The 13093-nt window shown below is 38.6% G+C and overlaps 1 protein-coding gene across 2 annotated transcripts in view; it reads left to right on the top strand.

Annotated features, from left to right (window-relative positions):
• Positions 1-957: 957 nt before the first annotated feature.
• Positions 958-13093, top strand: part of LOC117289211 (zinc finger homeobox protein 3-like) — a 76742-nt gene continuing 64606 nt past the window's right edge. Inside the window, exon 1 of one of the 2 annotated variants that reach the window (XM_033770224.1) lies at positions 958-1062. The gene's annotated coding sequence lies outside the window, so the exon portion shown is untranslated. Of the gene's footprint in view, positions 1063-1851; positions 2646-13093 lie in introns of those variants that run through there. The other variant, XM_033770225.1, reaches the window with a different exon arrangement.

The following is a 13093-nucleotide window of genomic DNA, read 5'->3' as shown; positions in this document are numbered from 1 at the left end:
TCATTTCCACATTATCAGGATGTCATCGGCAGATGTCCTGGTGATTTTGATGTTGCCTAATTAATAGAAGCCTAATTTTTATAATTCTTTTTAGTATTGAACCTTTTAGCTTTGAACCCATAACCCAATTTCATCTTACACTTTATCATTTATAACAACTTAATACCACAATCAAACTGTCAAAATCAGACCAGGGCCCAATTTCATAGAGCTGCTAAGCACAAAAATTTGCTTAGCATGAAAGTTTCTTCACTGATAAAAACATGATTAGCAACCAAATTTACCATTTGTTGCATATTAGTTGTTACTGGTATTCAGCTGATGTTTGCTCATCCTGAAAATCATGTTGAAATTTTGTTGGTAATCCCGTTTTTATCGAGGCAGAAAGTTCATGCTAAGCAAATTTTTGTGCTCAGCAGCTCTATGAAATTGGGCCTAGGTTACCCCCCCCCCCCCCCCCATCAGAATGTAATACAGTGAATCCCCAAGACACATTAACAAACAATGTCAAGCCAACAACAAAATTGTTTTCCCAATCTTGTGATTTTCCCAGCCGCAGCAAGCAGCATTCCTTCCCAAGCCTTAAACCTTAAACCCAACCCTAAGGGGGCCCAGGCATACACCCTCTCTCTCTTCATTGATTATTAGTTAATGTGGGTGATTCAAGGCAACTCAAGGTTTTCACTGTGTGCACCACAAACCCATAGTCCCCCCATGTAGCTTAATTGCATTTGCATATGTTGATTGGGGCCAGCCCTAACCAGGCAGTGGCACAGGCTACCCAGTCTGTGCACTCAGCAATTTTGGGGGTCCATTCACATGCAAACAAGGTTAGCTTTTTTGTGTGTGCACACTGCTCCTTTTTGTTTGATGACCCATAGGAAATTCTTTATGGTTTATAAGTGCCATTAATTCACCTATTTTAGTGTGGGGTAGGTAAGTAATCCCACCATTGTATCAGAGAGGGGGTTGAATAGACGCTGGGTTATTTCATCTGTGTGGGTTGTTGGGCTCTGAATACCATCACACTCTGCTGGAAGAGGGGAGTCACTTTTTTTGCCTGTGAGTTTTGACTTGTTGTTGGTGTTTGTTACTTTATGTACTTATTAGCTTGATGTGAAATATGCTGATGAATGTAGTTTAGTGTTGGGGTGTATTGAATAACTGCGATAATGAGTTGTCTAGACACATTCTCACACCATTTCTTATGTGTAGCTGTATTGTACATATGCCTAGAAATTGTTGAGTAGTGGGTTGTCCCGCTGTGCAACACAAGCTTTACTCTGGTGTGGACACCCCATCAGGCCACAATACTACACAATTCTGTGTGAAACCCTGCTTATTACAATGGCCTATGAACTATTTAGTTTCTCTACAACCCATTTACAGCTACTTTATTGCAGGAAGCTTAATACCAGACCAAGGCCGGCTTTAGAGATACGGTCATTTACATATGCAGATGATATCAATTAAGGTGATTAGGCCAGGTTGGGATATAAAAGATTGCTGGATGCCATTGTGTGGTTGGTGATTACAACCTCCCCCCCCCCCCCAGGTAGCCACCTGATTTTTTTTTAGTGATTCTTTTCTTTTGCCCCCTCCTGGGAGCTGATTTCATGCAAATGGAGTTCTGAACACATCGTTGAATCAATTGGGGCAAGGCGCTGTCTCATTGCTCAGTGCACCGTCCATCAAACCGTGATTGCCATCTCTCTCCCCTCCTCTCGTATATACCGGGGAGGCTGAGTGTGTATACGCGCTGTGGTCGGGCCGCGGCTACAATGATGTGATTAATATTGCACATTTGTATCACAGTGATTTGTACTCCTCTGCTCTTCTGTGTGTGTGTGTGTGTGTGTGCTGCTGCTGTCTGTGGGTTTGCTGCCCGTAGCTCTGGAGATTAAAGCCTGACCCATTTGGGCCGTCCTCTCCCTCCTGCTCCATTCTTCAGCTGAGTGGTCTACTTTGGATGCCGAGGTGTTAATATAAACCAAACATTGGTCTTCCTCTCCCTGGGTTTGTCCGACCGGCTGGCCGTTGTGTCTTCACTCTCTGCTGCTTCTTGGCCCTGCCCCCGATTCGTCTTAAAAGATGTCTTAGGGTGTGTGAGGGCAGACTTTGGAGATGAAATCAATACTACACACATGCTGAAACAGCAGGTCCAAGGTGGGCATCGAGAAGAACAGAATAAGGCCTCTCTCTTCTTTTTTTATTATTGTCCACACCCGGACTGCATTAGGGGAATGTAAATAATGCATACGATTTCATTGGTAATTTAAACAGGCCTGGATGTAGGCATAGTGATAATTGCTTAGCCTGGCATTCACTGGTGTTTATTCAAATGTGAAACAAGATTTGAATGTAAGCAATCCCGCCCGGCTTTAATTGTTGAGGCTCTTATGCATGCTAAGCATTTGCCGGGTGCTGATCAGAGACTGAGCTAGTCAGTGAGTGAGTAGGGGCTTTGGTGCGAAGAAACACAGCCGTATTTCCCCCTGGTCAGTCGCGCAGCTAGTTCACTGGTTAATGAGGCCAACTGCTGTCTGGTGTGTCTGCGTGTGTGGGTGCGTGTGTGTTGTCTACTCTCTCTCTCTACTCGTAGTAGCTGCTGCAGTCGGCGTTGTCATCACACTGGAGGGAAGTGGGTAAGTAAGAACTGTGACCTTTGGTATAAACCCACATCAGTGTTGTGCATACAATACCCAAGCATGTACTGCATTATCCATGGTGTAAAGTGTGCCTCGTGTACTGTCTGAATGGGCAGGGGTAAAAGGCTGGCATTCAACGGTGCACTGAGGGCATGACATATCATCACCCCACACTGCACACTACCAATATTAGCATGACCTAGTCTTATATTTCTATCTCGGGGATCGGGAGTACTAGATATGGCCGGTGAGTTACACTGGGAACGACACGCTGCCCGATCAGTGGTTGATTCAGGGACTTTCTGGATGGATTGCCCTTGGACTTGGAAGGGAACCATGATGGGACAGGGTCTGGAGTTCAGAATATTTAATAGTCCGACCTGATTGCTGTCGTAACATTTGGACGGATATCCGTTCCAGCGATGCAGAATCTTGTTTGTTGTTTGCATCTCATGAAATAATGTTCATGGTTTACAGAGTAGTTCAGAGTTTTTAATGTCGATGGTGTGTTGTGGATAAAGATTTTGTTTGATACCAAGTTCGTAAATGGATTAAGTCGTACATCTGGAATTGTTACCATCGATACATAACTTGTTTAACACACCTACAATGTGGTGCTGTTGTGACAGCGTTGTCATTCACAATCCTAGATTTAACTGTATTTTATTTAAAGTCCTGCTCAATTCAAATCTGTGACCTATTTATTTTTTATTATAAATACTCTAGATTATCGGTGTTCTCCCCAAATTGCTGTCACTGGAATGTGTCTTTGATTGTTTGACTTTCTTGTCTGATTATGGTACACACATCGATATTTTGATTTAGTACTTGACATAATTTTTTTGAAACTATTTGATATTATTACAGAACTGTTTTAAACAATGTCGTATTTTTATTTTGAGACTAAGATTTTCAGGAATTATTTTTTCTTCTTCATCCTTTTCTCATGACCATTTTGTGAAAAATTTTATGAAAAAAGTAGCCTCGGTTCAAATTGAGAAACAAGCGATGTGATCCTTCGTTCATGTAGGAGCAGGACAGATTTGTCTTGTTAAAGCCAAGTAAATGGATAGTTACAGCTATGTTTATCGTCATTGTGTTTTCAAATAGAGTAGGATTGGTTGTATATTTTAAGTAAAAATAAATAAATATATTTTTAGGAAGGAACAAAAACGGACTTAACATCACTGGGTTATTAGAACACAGATTAAATAAAATCGTTAAAAAAATGGGGCAAGATTAATTATTTTTGTTTGGCTTCAAGAGTAAGAATAAGGACATGGATGAACGACTGTTGTGTTTTTTGCTTGGCCTACTGCTTGGTGAATATTTTAGGGAAATAATTATATGCTGGAATATTTCAAGAGGTACCAAGGAAGACCTACATAATATGTTAGCCTTCGTAGAGTATGAAGCCTACTAAAGAAAAAACTTTGATTTTAGTAAGTTATGTGATGTTTATTCATGATTTTCCTTCATGGTATGGCCCTTGTGGAACATAGTTTAACATGTTCTGCATCTTTGATGTTTGGCTGGACCTGCTAACATGTGTTGAATCTATCAGTCCTTGACTCTTTAACCAATTGATAAGAATCATTGATCAAAGTAAAATCCAACGAATGATCAAAATGGTTATTTTTTTTTTCTTTGAAGTGGAATCCCATCTTTTAAGTCTCTCTCTCTTCTGTCTTTGTGTCGTATGTCCGCCTTGCAGTTTGCTTTCCATTGCCAACAAGAAAGGGAATAGCTGGAATTGTATCGATCATGACTCGACCGAGATCTGTATGACATGAATAACTGTATTTCATGCTCAATGAATAGTGTCATTCAACAACATGGGCCATTGAATATTACCTCCGTTTTCAAAAGGGAACCGATCTATGAAAAGGGTACCACTTGCCTTTGTAACATTTTTCTCTGTAGCATACAACTTAATAACTTAGAATGTAAAGTTAACCACTGAAATCATAGTGTCACAATTGAAAAGCAAATACCATAAAAAAAAAAATAAAAAAAATTCTTGGGCAAACATTTTGTGGTATTTGCAGCAAACACTCGATGAAGTTCAGAATACTTTCAAGATATGATCACAAAAAGTGTTCATTTTCAATTGTTTTTTGAAATAAAAGCTGTAAATTTGGTGCAAGTCGGCAAGGATCTGTGGTTTCTAGAGACATCTGTGTTTCTAGAGACAGTGTTTTCACCTCCAGATGAGATTATTTCATTAAGAAAAATAGTTAATTTCAAAACAACAATGCTGAAAAGGGGCTTGTTTGGGAAAAATGCAAACAGAAACTACATCTATAACTTGCCAGAAGTGCCCCCCTTCTCTGGAAAACATAATGCACCCCTACAAATTTATCCCAGTTTCCCTATAATAGTATGGTCACCATCTGCACTCTACCATGCCCTCGGAATGTACCCACATGCCATTGGTAGGCCCCTCTTTGAACAAAAATTGTGCACCCCACTTGAGCCCCCCCCCCCTACAAATTTATCCCAGTTTCCCTATAATAGTATCGTCACCATCTGCACCCTACCATGCCCTCGGAATGTACCCACATGACATGATTCATTCAGTCCATGCTAGATATACATTACACCCATATTCATGACCTGCCTAAGGTTATGCCAAAAAAAAAAAAGGGAGACTTTTTGTCTTCTTCTTCTTCACCCAGTGTGTCTGGTACCCTTCATACACACATACCAAACCCTAGACAGTGCGCCCACCCATGGAGAAACATTGTCTGTTTGGCCTAGGTCACGTCTCGGTAAGGTCACCTCTTTTATACTGTTGGAAGAAAAAAAAATCCCAACTTCATGCAGGGGTGTCGCTGGTCTGTGCTGCTTATACACCATGGTCTTTTTCTTTAACAAAAAGTAGCAGCACCACCACCACGTGGTCGAGATAAATTTGTGCCTTTTTGATATCCTGGTAAATTAGATTGAATGGCACTGTCAATTGCATATTGACCCAAGTAATGAAGTTCTGAAGTCTGGAGTAGGCCTAAATATATTCTGAACCGGGTTCAGTCAGACGTGTGTGTTTGAGACTGCTACACTCTGCACAGTTTTTTGGGGGCTTTGATTGAAATGACACGGGTCTGTTATTTAACCCGTTGTTCCTCCTCAGGCAAATTTTTCTTTCATTATTCAGAAGAAAAAAAAGGGGAAAAAAATTAATTTAATCTTTGGAACTTGAATTACATTGTAGGGTAGTTTATTGTGTGCTTTCGACTGTCAAAGACAATCAGGACTGTACCAGGTGTTTTTTATTTCCGTTAGGGGGCTGACACTTATGTATTAATATCACATCAGCCATTCACAAGTTATTGTAGGTACTCCCCCCCCCCCCCCTCTAAACAAAATGAAAATTCAGACCACCATGTAAATAATTACGATGATGTTCCCTTAACCCTTATAATAAATTTGAAGGTGACAAAATGTCCCCCACACCATCAGTGATAGTTAACCCACAAACACATAGCCTATACTCCACACATTGATTTCAGTCCATTGCCTGATGATAAATTGCCACCGGAAAAACACAGCATGCTGAAAGAAACAGAATCATGAAGAAAAAGAGGCCATGTTGAACTGGACACGCGACGCTTTGTTTGTTCTGGATATGTTGTCCTAACTCACCTCTTGCTCATAATTTATTTGCTTTTTCAGCAGCAAATTATTCAATATGGCAGCTCTCCTGCTTGCTCACTCCTTTTTTCGTCCCCTGTCCTTGTGCACATCGTCCGTAATTGCATTAAAACCTAATACATTTAGTAGGATGGTAGAGGCCTTGATTATAAGAAAGAATAGGGCATCTAGATTGATTCATTAGTGCGACAAGCAATTATAGTAGGGAAAGGCCACACAGCTATTGATTTTTGCATCAATCTGTGGTTCTGTGCAGGTTCTTATAGATGGTGGAAGGAAAGGGGGGGGGGTGGATATGCTAGATGCAAATGTCATTCAGGCTCGGAGGGTTGGGAGGTATTTTTTGTCTCTATCCTCTTGTTGAGATTGAGAAAGGAGAAGAAGGATTGCCGGTCCGTGTTGATGTACTTGGCAGGATAGGATTGAGGGGTAATGTTGGGCTAGTTAATGGGGTTGGGATGATCTGTAGTAAGCTACTGAGGGGGGTTGGTCGAGCGTTCTGCACACCCAATTGTAGGGTTTTGGGAAAGATCTATTGGATCAACACTTGAGGAAGAGGTTGATGGACATAACTAGTTGAAAGGGGGTTGAGGTTGCTGATTATAATAAGACAAGAAAAAAAAGCTCACTGCCTGAACAATAAAAGCATAACATTTTTAATAGTATTTTTCAGAGGCGAGAGGTATATTTTTTAATGGGAGCGCGGCACATGCTCTAATGAGTTAATTACCTGCTTGACTGACTCTCTCCCCCAAGCTAAATTTCTGAGCGATTTTTGTTGTTTGTTATGTGCGTCTGTTTTTAATTTAGGCAAAATGCCCTTTTCCTATTTCTGTGAGTGGGGTATTGCATCTGGTTCGTTGGAGGTAAAATAAGTGCTTACAAAATACTCAGAAATGGAGAGTGTGAAGACTCAAGTGGGAGATTCTAAGAAGGAGATTCTAAGAAGGAATAGACAGATGCCTCCATCTTGGTCATATTCCTTGTGTCGTATCGAGCAACGATAATGAATGTTTAAACTCTTTTTGCAAATAGGAACCAGGCTATTTTGTTCTCCAGTCTTAGGGTTGGTAACATTGATATCTATGGGAGATAATTTCAAGATGGCTGCATCTTGATTAGGGTCTATGTAGTTGTGTTATTTTGTTTTTTACCTGTTAGACTGCTGTGTGATCGTAAGAAGATCAACCCATATCCAGGCTGTTGAATGCTTTACTCAGGTTAAATTTGAAACCAAGATAGATAGACAGATACAAATTGTTTATTGAAAACTGTATTTGCAGCTTATTATAACAATATGAATAATTATAATTAAAATGTACATTTATAGGGCGCACATTTCAATTAAAAATGCCCAAGGCGCCAACATTAAAAACATGATAATGAAAATAAAATTAAATTAAATTAAAACAAGTAACTAATTAAAAGCTGCTCCATTCGATGAGGTTTATTTTAGGCTGAATTACAACAGTTTTACATTTAAATACATTACAAATTGAAATTAAATAATGGGTCGAATAAACCCCTAATCATTGAAGGAGCAAAAAGGCTTTAATCTATAAAAACTACTGAAAGGTCAATAAAAAACCTGAGATATTTGATTTCTCAGTTATTCTCAAAAACTTCTGGAATTTACGTTTTCTTGAGAGAAGTAAATAAGATATATTCCACATTGTGGCTACCTGAAGTTTGTTTTTTCTGCTGATGCGCAAAATCTGTTAACCTCTGGAATTGGAGGTTCTGGGTCTAGAATAGGGGGAGTTTGAGCCCTGAACCCGTTTTTTTTTTTAAAAAGAAGGGATTTTCCACATTATTTGTCAAATCTTCCCCCTGTCCAGAGTAGATATTTTATAACTGCTGGACCACCGGGTGTGACCGATGATGATCAGAGTCCAGTCCGATGGCTGTAATTAGCAAAAGATACTGCTGTAAACAGTTTTAATGATGTCGTCAAATCAGTTGAGATGTTTCTTGTTTATAGTTCTAATAGCTTTGCTTTCTAATTCATGGATTTTTTTTTAGTAAAATGATACAGTGATGTTTTACCAAAAACTTTGTAAATTTCTTGTAGAATTTGTCGCTGGTCTGAAGAGAAGTTGGTATGTATTTTATTAAGACGTTAGTGTGGATTTTGGGATGGATATTCCATTTTTTTCAGCAGTCTTTCAATAGCATGGTAGCAAGGGGCTGTTTTACATGTAAACTTGGGTATTAGTTGATCAAACCATCACACTGCAATGATATAATAAGGATTTATTTAATCAGTTTTGTTCTTCTTCTCAGTCTCAAAAACTTCTTTTGGGGGGAAGGAAATATAAAACCCGTCGGAATTTGATCAAAGCATAAAATAATTGATATTTGATTGATGCATCGGAATACAGCCCCTTTGCTGGATATATTATGTGTTTATCATTATGTGTTAATGTCATGCACATTGCGTCTATACACATATTCTGCAAGTGATAGGTAATTATATGGACTAATGTTGTTGTGTGTGTAATTATGTAAGTAAGGCACAACATTGCTTACACTTTACAGCACACGTGTTAATATTTGATGGCCATCTGTGTGTCTCGAAGGCAAGAGAATTTATTTTTTTATTTTTTAGCAACATGTTTTTTGTGTCAAAGACCCAGATAGTGACCTCTTAATCAGTTCTAACCTGACTTAAAATGAAAATTATGATTTATCTCAAAACTATAGCTAGACCTGTTTGAATTTGTTATTCCAAATGTTGGTGTCAAATCTGTCTAGAATTTTAAATAAGCTTTTTTTTTTTTTTTTTTTTTTTTTTAATTTTTTTATTATAAACATACAAAGTAACCTTAATTAAATATACACATAATTTCAAGTCCACTTTATATACAAAATCGTATCCCAATTTGGTAAATTTGAAATCAAAACTAACCCTAAGAACTGTTATCAGCTAAGATTACATCAAATTTTTATTAAATCACACAACAGCATAATTTCTTGTATATAAAAGATTCCAAAATGTACCCACGGTCATATAACAATTAACATTTCTACCGTCAATGTACCACCATGTTCTACTTGGTCAATTTCCACTTTCATTCTCAAAAAATAGATAAATAGAGAAGAAGAAGGAAAAAAGTCCCCGCTGAAAACTGCCTTCTTCAACCGTGAAATCTGCAACAAAGTGACTGAGACGTCTTGATTTTGTTTTTGCGCGTTAACGCTTGGTTGGTTTTATGATGCTTAACAAGGCATGGTTATTTAGCAGGGAGTGGGTTGCTGTAGTAAAGGAGAATGAGCGAGGGAGGGAGAGCAGTTTGAATAAACCACAACCTTGAGAAATACATGCATATTTCACATTATCTTTTCTCCTTTTTTATGAATTTTGATCATTTTTTGTTGTTCTCTTTCTTATTCTTATGGAAAAGGCTGAGGGGTTTGTTAGAAATATACTCCAGTTTTTTTTTTTTTTTTTTTTTTTTTTTTTTTTTTTATAACTTTCTGATGTATAAGAGGTTTAGTGTCTGCTTCTCAGGTGAAAAATTAACCACACAGTGATCAGAAATTAACACCCTTTAATCTATTAATTTTGGTTTTACCCATACACCTATGTGTGTTAGCACTGTATACTCAGTACTTTCCTGAGTCCTTTTATCTGTTATTTTTTAGAAGATAACACCTGTGAAATGAATCAGTACAGCATGAGATTTTAATGTGAGGTAGTTTTTATGAAATAAATTATGGAACTTCAAGGATTAAGAAAGCAGATTAAATTTAAAATCGCTGTTGTTTACAGAATGTCATCAATCAAATACTGAATGCTGTAGGGTATAATTTTAGTGTTTGACTACTGTTTTGTCTTATGAAAAGTGAAAACACAAGTGTTTGGTTTCACATTAGCTCAACTTGACTGTTCCTGTGGAATACTAATGTCTGATAGTAAACCCCTTTAATGTAATTTACCTGGTATGATTAACTTTCAATATCTTTGAGACCAAGAAGAAAGAACCCCACAAAACCCCGCCTTTATTAACTTTTCCTGCGGTGAAACCATTTTATCCATCCGACATCATAAACATCAAATTTGGTGATTACAATGGAAATTGCCCCGGCATGCTTTTGAATGCACATGGACCAATTTGATGTCTACGCCACCGTCATGATTTGTTGTTTTCTCACCGGGACATTTTCTCAGTGGAATATTAAATAATAATTGGTAGTAATTTAATGCTGAAACGTTACGTGACTTGTGTGATTAGTCAGCATTGAAGAGGCCAACCTTGAACATATACTGTTGTGGAGTTATCAATCTAATAAAACTAACAATTGACTTCTGTATGATTGAAGTCAGACATGCTTTCCAATCCCCCCATGCCAAGGAAATTAAATAACTGCATTCTTGACTGGTTTCTCCTAAAGTGAAAAAAGGAAAAGTAGTCGGTGGAAAAAGAAAAAAAAAGAACAAGGCTGAGTGTTTGTGGACATACATGTAAATGGCCAATAATCCCTGTGATCCTGTCCAGTGGTTTATTATGCGATTGCGCTGAGCCCCGGAACTCAGTCAAATCATTTCATTTGCAGCCCGATCACACAAACAATATTTCCAGCGTGGTAATCTCTGTGATTCATCCAGAGCTGACTAGTCCGTCCGTCGCAGCAGCAGCATCGTGGGCCTCCGCCGGTTGCCTATGCAAATACGGCTGTTCACACTGACGATTTCCGACAGCCCGAATTCGGGGGTAAATTGTGAAATTTGTTGTTGCAATACCCACTGCTACTGTCAATCTCTCTATTGGGCATCATCTATCATGCGTCGCTCAAACCAGGGACAGAATTTATTATCTCTACTAATTTATACTGGAATTTTTTCCCAAAATTGACATTCCGGTTGTTCTTGTTGTTCTTTTGGGGGGGGGGGGGTGAGGAGGGGGGACGGGGGACTGGCAATCCTGTTCTCTGTATTGAATGAATAATGAGTACCTGTGTTATATTTGCTGATTCCTGAATCTTAAGTTTGATTAGGGATTTGTTCACCATCAGTAATCAACCAAAATGTCATTATTCAGTGCTAGATTGAGAGCTTCAACCTCTGCTCCATTTTTTGTAGACTGCATTTCAATTTGAAAGTGATTGTATATTTTCTCAAAAGTCTTTGATAAAGATAAAGTGTCAATACCAACAGGTTGGCTTTTTGTTTTCGAAGTATGTGTGCATATACAGACATTCGCTGGTGATGCATATCTTTCCTTAGTTCTGAATGTACCATTTGCTTAAAGATATTGATAAAAAAGAAAACACAGCAGTCTGCATTTGCCTAGGCTCATGACCTACATTTCAGATGTTTTTTTAATTTTACCTTTTTTATCAAATTTACAAAAAGTATGTGCCGAAGATGTTTGTTAGAGATTCCTGTTCCTCGATATCGTTCAAAATTCTAGAAATAAGTGGCGGGACAATCGGCTGATCGGATGGTTGTCACCAGACGATGGAGGGGAAAGTAAACATTTTCTGGAGCATGAGTTTGCACGTTTTTTATCAGGACAGTATAACAACAGTCATCTGGAAAAGAATGAATCATGAAATAATTTACGCATGAAAATTTGTTGTTATATATATTATATATAAAATTTTGTGCAGGACAGCAATACTAGTCTGAGAATGTTGATGTGAAACACAACCAAATTAAAATCCTCTAGTTTTTAGAGTTTTTCTGAATGAGCTCAAACCCTCTTAATTCAGTCCAAAATCAATTTGTAGGGATGGTTTTCTTCCCTGATTGTCTCCCCATTCTTGGTTGAAGAGCAAAAAAAAAAGTCCCAAATTCCCTTCAATTGCCCAAAAATTTTAAAAAAATTCACTGAGTAAAGGTCGATGATGAGACTGTCCATCAAGTTTTTGGGGAGTATTTTTGTCTCCCTCCGCCCTCGGTCGAGGAGGACCTGTCAGGAAGACAGTCCTGACTTCCTCCCATCACTGTGAGATGGTGGTGCACCCTGATCTCTTAATCAATATCACAATTGAAACTGTACACCAAACGGTAGCATCTGCGAGCCACAGCGCTTCCTGAGAGATGCTCTTCACTCCCCACACTCCAAAAAAAAAAAAAAAAAACGAAATCTGAAAAAAAAAAGAGAAAGAAAAAATCTGATGTCTTCCCATTGGTTTGTCAATCCAGCTATCTTACATGTCTTTGTGCATCCACGGTTCATCACATGGCTGGCTTTTGCTCATTTCTCGTTTCCCGTACTTACCCGGCCGTTTTTCCCCTCTCACACGAAATAGACCAAGCTTTCTATGTTTTGCATTTGGATTGACTATCATGCAGGGGAGAGCGTTGCACTAAAGGGGGGGGGGGCGGTAAGAGATGAGTATATATTCGAAATGCACTTGCCATCAATTTGGGCCAAATTGTACATGTATGTAACATCCGAGGTGCAGCATGGTCATACATGAATTTCATTGCTTTGCCCATTTTGGCTGTTGAGGGCTCGGGCTGCATTGATTTTGGCAAGTGTTGCTGCATTCATTAGTGCTAATCTAGTGTATCGCGCATTGGTCTTCAACTGCACTTCATATTTGCAAGGTTTTAAGCGAGGGTTTTTAGCGTACAGCTGTTGATCTTAACAGTCGGTTCTAATCGTCCAAATGGATTATTGTTGTTTCTCAGATGGATTTTTTTTTTGGGGGGAAGCTGTTTCTTGTGTTTTTACTTGCGCAGCTTCTTTCGGTAAGGACACGAAGGTTCCCAAGTGTTTATTCATTGCCACACTACAGTTCAATCTTGTCATGAATTCTTGACTCCAATCCATACATTT

This window comes from Asterias rubens, chromosome 4, assembly GCF_902459465.1.
Source record: "Asterias rubens chromosome 4, eAstRub1.3, whole genome shotgun sequence".
Lineage (NCBI taxonomy): Eukaryota > Metazoa > Echinodermata > Asteroidea > Forcipulatida > Asteriidae > Asterias > Asterias rubens.
The sequence above is the reverse complement of the archived record's forward strand: the minus strand, read 5'-3'. Positions and strand labels throughout refer to the sequence as shown.